Consider the following 6,741-nt stretch of genomic DNA (forward strand, 5'->3'; position numbering starts at 1 on the left):
GCAGCAATTCTCAAATCCTTCAACGAAGCCCCTTCAGAGGCGAATTTGTTAATTATTTTCTTGATGAGCTCCGTGCTGATCGGGTCCTTCTTCAAAATGGGGCTGCCTTCCCTCCTCTTTGCCGACTCCGTAACATTCTTGGCACACTCGTCATCAAGCAGATTTGGGCCGTTAACAGGAACAAACGAGTGGAACCATTTCAGGGCGGCATGCACCATGACCAGAACCGAGCGTGACTTGTGTTGGTGGGCTAAGAGCTGGAATAAATAAAGAGTCACTACAGTAGGGGAAAAAAGATAACTGTCAGCAACAGAGTTCTGCCCGCACCATGCAAGAAATCTCCTTATACTACTTGGCGGTTGAATCAGCTCTGGATTTTACTAGCATCTTGACAAAAACACACCTATCGACCATGACCTGAGCGGGAGCTAACTTCCAAGGCCTGGCAGCGAAGACAATCTGGAAGAAACAGAAAAAATCTCGTCCTCTCCAAAGAAATGAACAGATAAACGCTTTTTTCTCTCTTTTCTCTTTCTTTTTTCTTTTTCTTTCTTTATTTTTTTTCTTTTACACTGCAACAATCAACAATCTCTCTCCTACCTTATTTCTTCTCCTCTCCCCCTGTGTTCCTTTTTGCCTTTGTTCTTTCTTTTTTTTTTTTTGCTTATCCTTTTATTATTCTCCTCCACTTCTCTTTACTTTTACCTTCTTCTATTTCTTACCCTTTTTTAATCTCCATACGTTCAAGCTTTATCCCTCAAACAAGCTAGTCTCAATATCATTGTAAGGGCACCATATCCACGAATTACTTCGTCTCTCAACTTTCATGGTTTACCCACGACCTGCTTTCATACCTGGTTTATCAGCTCTATTTCACGTACTTTCCTCTTTCCTCATATACATACACCAGCCTTCACATCATGTGTAGCTACTTCACCTTCGAAATATGTAATTCTCTTTTTCTCTTGAACGAAAATCAAACCTGATGCCTGAAACTTGCCGACGGAAACATTCCGATCCCAAAAGGGAATTTGTGTTCGTGCCATACATGAGAGCACGGTAACCAACTTCCAGAACGTAACCTTGCAAAGCAGCAGTATAAGTACATGCGATTAAAGGCCAAAAACTAGACGATGGCCAAAAAGGGGATCACCAGTGTTAACAAAGCCCTATGAACTTTTAGGTAATGTAGGACTCTAGCGATAAGAACTACTGGCGGAACCACAAGGCAGTTCTCTGATTACAAATCTGAACGAAAAAATCAACACCGGCACTTCCAGGATTCCAGAATCTCTAGAAGACATTTTTCACTTAGGCGTTGTAAAATCAACCGAATGGGGTCCCCAGGCTTCTTCTAAAGTGGCGAAGAACCTCTCAATTAGCTGTCAGTCGTCAACGTCGATAAGGCGACTAATAAAGTCCGCCTTCTCGTTCTCAGTTCTGGGTATCCATTGAATCTCCAGCTTAATCTTGCTCCTTAATTAGGCTCCGAATTTTACATGGGAGCACAGAACTAAACGACTCAATTGCAAAATTCATGGCAGGGAGTTCCCTTCAAGTCGAACTTCTGGAGGCCTTGCTGGAATCCCAAGCTTATGACAAACGCGTTGCGAATCAAGAGAGATAACTGCGCCACAACCAGTTGCACTGGCATCAGAAAAGCCAAACACGTGAGGCTTTCTGTCCAAAAACAAAACCTGGACTTGACAAAATCAGTATTTTTCTTCCAGAAAATAATTTCATCCTTCGTGTATTGATCCAGTTCTAAAAGGGCATCCCAATAAGGTGCGCACGCGGAAGACATAGAACAATGTCGCGTCATAATACGACTTACATTCCCCACCACGGGACCAGTAGAAACTGTCTGCCCAGTAAACGAGTGTAGGCATCTAGCAGAAATCACAAACTCACAATCCATGATGGAGCAAAGTGTTGAAACTATTTTCGCAACTCTTCTCTCACTGATTTCAATAGTACCATTATCACTGCCATATAATAACTAACTAGAGAATACTTTGGCAAGGCTCCCAAACAGACTTATCATCGTTAGACACAAAACCTGCACTAAGCAAGTCATCTTTTAATCGTTATGCTGAGGGAAGCGCATGCGTCACGCGTACTGGCTATACCCCAACCATCATTCAAGAAAAGAGCAATGCGTGCCCCGTTTAACCTTTAGTGCTTCTCAAGTGGTTTCAGAACTTTAGTGAAAATATGTGGCGTGGAGGAAAGTCCAAAGGGCAAGACCGTAAATCGGTAGAATTGCGGACTCTTAGAAACGGGGTCAACCCACGAAAAAACCTAGGTAACTCTGGTGATCGGTTGCAACCTCTTTATGATGATAACCGCTCTTAAGATCGAATGGGAACATGTAAGCTCCCGACTCAAAATATGAAATGGCCACTTTCCAATCCTCGTATTTCATACGTTTCTTCTGCAAATGCCTGTTCACGTATCTCAAGTCCAAAATTAGCCCCTTTTTACCGTTGGCCTGCACAGAAACAGAAAGAGGGTTGACGACATACGGGGGTACGGCACACCGAATAACGCGGCCAGACTGAAAAGGCACTTTTAACGCACTCTCAACAAATTCTGCATGCTCTAGCGCTGATCTATTGCTCTTAAACGCTGCGGGTTTCGGAAAAGCAAAGAAAGGTAACTTATAACCCTCTTCTATGACGCTCAAAATGAAAGGAGATGCACCGATGCCCCTCCAGAAGTGCAAATTCTTACACAAATTTCCTTTAACCTGTACCTCAAACTTGCTACTATCGTCAAATTCGCACGCGTCATTATCCCGCAGTACCTGAACTAAGTCTTCGTAACCTTCAGAAGAGGACTCACTGTCCTGGATTTTATCTGGTGTGGCACTTGTAGGTAAATCCAGGCACGTTGGCCATGCTGGCATTATTGGATCCGCCACCACCTTGGCTGAGCCATGCATAACAGCAATCCCTGGCCCAGTGGCCGAGTCTGTGGCACCGGAAGCACTTGCTCTGATCGAGGTTAGACTCTCTACGGCCTGAAACGGAGACAAAGCAGTATCAGAAAATTAAGGACAAATAAAGCGGGTAGGAGGGTGGGAGGGCGAGTGGCACGCATACGAAGAGCAACTGTCGCTGTTCTCCATAGTAAATCTCTACAAGAAAAGACCGAAGTTCTGGGTCGCTAGCGTGAATGGAAAGTGGCGCGAACAACCATCCTTAAAAACCCTTGCATAAACAATAGAAACTCCAACGTGTAAATAGGCGCTAACGACCTTGCAATACAGTTTCCCAAGGGACCGCAGTGCACAAAAAAAGATATCAACCATATGAAAATATATTTACGTTCTAATTCACTACGTTCAAACGAACGTAAATCATTTTCATCTTATAGATCCATAAAACAAACTGAACCACAGGTATGGGAGGATCGCAAGAGAACCCAAAACACAATGAATGCTCACAAAGAAAAGTGCTGGTCAATGCTTAAACCAAATCTTTCCGCGAAAAGCTGCCGATCTGAGCTGGATAAGGTGCTCCTAAAACGTTTCGAGTAATCGCTTCGGTGCTGGGCCGCTTGCCGACCAACAGTTTCTCTGGCTCTTCTTAACCGCTTATCGTCCTCCGACCACGACGCCAAATCATCCGACATGTACTCATCTACCACCTTCCAGCCATCAACACATTTATCCGCGATCCTGATAAGCTTTCGCCGTTTTAGAATTAATCCTTTGCTTCTTTTATCAACTCGCTCACCGCAACATTGGGACCATCAGCCTCCTCTCTAATTCAGTCAAGGACAGAATCGAGCTTGGCGTTGAGCTCAAACTGCTTTTGGTTTCCCTTGAATCGGAGTCGACCAGTCAGTCGACAGTCTCTGATTTTCCCTCGATCTGTTTGCCTTTTTCTTCAAGTTTGACCTCTAAGGAGCTCTTGAACATATTGAACACATTTTGCACAAGCGGCGACTCTGCCATGCGTGACTGCGTTTGGTTTGACCTTCTGGAGGTTTCCGCGATCGATGGGTTAAGATTAAACTCAGATTGGCTGGTACCAGCAACTGGCCGATAGCGTAGATAATCCTTCCCGGCCGAGAAACTGTCGCTGTTCTCCATAGTAAATCTCTACAAGAAAAGACCAAAGTTCTGGGTCGCTAGCGTGAATGGAAAGTGGCGCGAACAACCATCCTTAAAAACCCTTGCATAAACAATAGAAACTCCAACGTGTAAATAGGCGCTAACGACCTTGCAATACAGTTTCCCAAGGGACCGCAGTGCACAAAAAAGATATTAACCATATGAAAATATATTTAAGTATATACTCTCAAAGTGATCTCAACAACATTTGCAGAAGAAAACCATCCAAAGCCGATTTAACCCTTTAAGCCCCGAGGGGTTCCCCATTGACGAGTAAAATCGTCTGGCGTTAGACAGAGTAAAATCTATAAGTGCCATTTGGCACTATCGGGGCTGAAAGGGTTAATTGGCATGTCAATCGTGCAAGCGGCACAAAGCATGCGCAAAAGTTTTTACAGAAGCTTCAAATACGGCAAATGTAAATAATCGTCGTTAAAATCCTCGTCACAAACAGCAAAATGGTCATTTAACACCGTTTAAACCAGCAATCTAAAGTCTGCTTGTTGAAACATTTTCATCGTTCGATCAAAGTTTTAGAGGTTCGTTTGAAATGGAAATTGAAAGTGCTGTTCGTAAAGGATCCACATGAAATGGCGGCTCTAACTGAGGTGAGCGTGGTTTTGTTGTAAAATGACCCGTCTTGTTTCCTTGCAGCCATGTTGAACTTTCTTAAACATTTTTTTTTATTCCTCCATGTTAGTAAAAAAATCGTTTTGCTGGGCGACGAGCCTTAGAAAATAGAATTACTCCGAGTGAAAGAAATTGTTGGCGTGAAGATTGTTTAATTTTCAGCAATAATTATCTGGAAAAACGAAGTCAAACAGTGGTTGGCAAAAGTATGAACTCTTCTCTTACCTTTGAAAACTTTCAGGGCAGATTTTGTGGCCCTCTTTGTATTCTGTAACACAACATCATCTTGTATTCTCAATATTTCCGATTCAGAAATGCTGGCAAGTTTACGCCGGCCGTTTTGTTTTGTTTGGATCAGGGATTATTCACCCCGTAGGGAGTGAATAATGCTCAATTATTCCGAGATAGCGAACCAATCAGATTTCTTGAAACACCAAGAACACCAAGATCACTGCCCCTTCAAATAAGTTAAAATTAATACCAGAAATAGAAAGAGTTCCTTTACAACTCGATCAATTTATAACCTCCGTCAATTCTTTTCATCCGGCTCTTATATATACCTGGGAAATTTCGGAAACTACATTGGCTTTCCTGGATATGAAAGTTTCTATTAGTGGCAACGTGCTATGTACCAGTGTGCACTACAAACCTACAGATTCTCACGGTTATTTGTTGTACTCATTGTCATATCCATCACATGTCAAGAACCCATTCCTTATCCTCAATTTCTTAGACTTCGACGTCTATGTTGTGATGACTCCGACTTTTCCAGAAAATCAGAGGAGATGTGCCAGTTCTTCGAAAAACGTGACTATCATGTCTTTGTCGTCAAAGCGGGCCATCATCGTGCCCAACAATTTGGTCGACAGTCAGCACTAGGATATGAATGACAGAATTCCATTCACCCTCAATTTCTATCCTCATAATTACGCAGTCAAAAGTATCATTCTTAATAACTTTAAATTACTCCAAAAAGATCCCGAGACTGGTAAAATTTTTTCGCAACTTCCACTTATTTCATTCAAACGCCACAAAAACGTAGGCAACTTTTTAGTTAGCTCAAAACTAACATTAAGATGTGCTATTTACACAATAAGAATGACATACATATATCAAGTGATTGTACATGTACATCAAGACTGTTATGTACTATTTCAAAAACGAGTGTGAGGGTTTCATCAGGATTCAAAACGCGAGAAACCTTTGAAACCAAGAGGCCACAGGCCGAGTGGTTTTATTGTTTTCGAGAGTTTGGAAACCTGATGAAACCCGAAGCACGAGGTTTTGAAATTACTTCTCCAACAAAGAAAATTAGTTTAAATTATCATTTGAATAAGTTTTCTAAATATACCATTTTCGAATTCTCACGGCTGGACTGGATCTGGCATGAAATGGAGGCTAATGCGGGCAAATCTTTTCAAATGCAAATTAATTTGCCCGCATTAGCCTCCATTTCATGCTAGATTCAGTCCAACCGTTAGAATACGAAACTGGCCTATTCAAACATTGTATCTGATGCGTGAAGTGTGACCCTAATTGCTGCTCTGTGACATTTTTGAATATTCATCAATGTCACGTTGTTACCTAGCCGTTTGTCAGTTCTGAACGAACACGTTGCTTCGCAATACAAATGGCAGAGTGCAGATTTAGACCTCCTAAAACTAGCGAAGAAGAGAAAAAGAGTGTGGCCAAGGCTATTCGGGGGTAATGTGTGCATCTAGTCTGTTAAACGTAGGGGTAGATAGTAAATTAGTACGCCTTAGAACTGGAACTTTCTAACGTTAGTGCCATTTTAGGTCGGAAGTGTACACCAAAGTAAAAAAGCCAACCAAAAGACGAGGTCGCCACCATTGAGCGAGAAATTAAATTTAGAAAAAGAATGGCCCTTTCTGTTTTGGGGAGTTTAATTAACTGTACCGTTATATTTAACGTCAGCAGTAAATAATTTAGGTTTAAAGGTTGTTTTGTTATATGTGTGATTAAATAAAGTT

The sequence above is a fragment of the Montipora foliosa genome, chromosome 7, assembly GCF_036669935.1.
Source record: "Montipora foliosa isolate CH-2021 chromosome 7, ASM3666993v2, whole genome shotgun sequence".
Lineage (NCBI taxonomy): Eukaryota > Metazoa > Cnidaria > Anthozoa > Scleractinia > Acroporidae > Montipora > Montipora foliosa.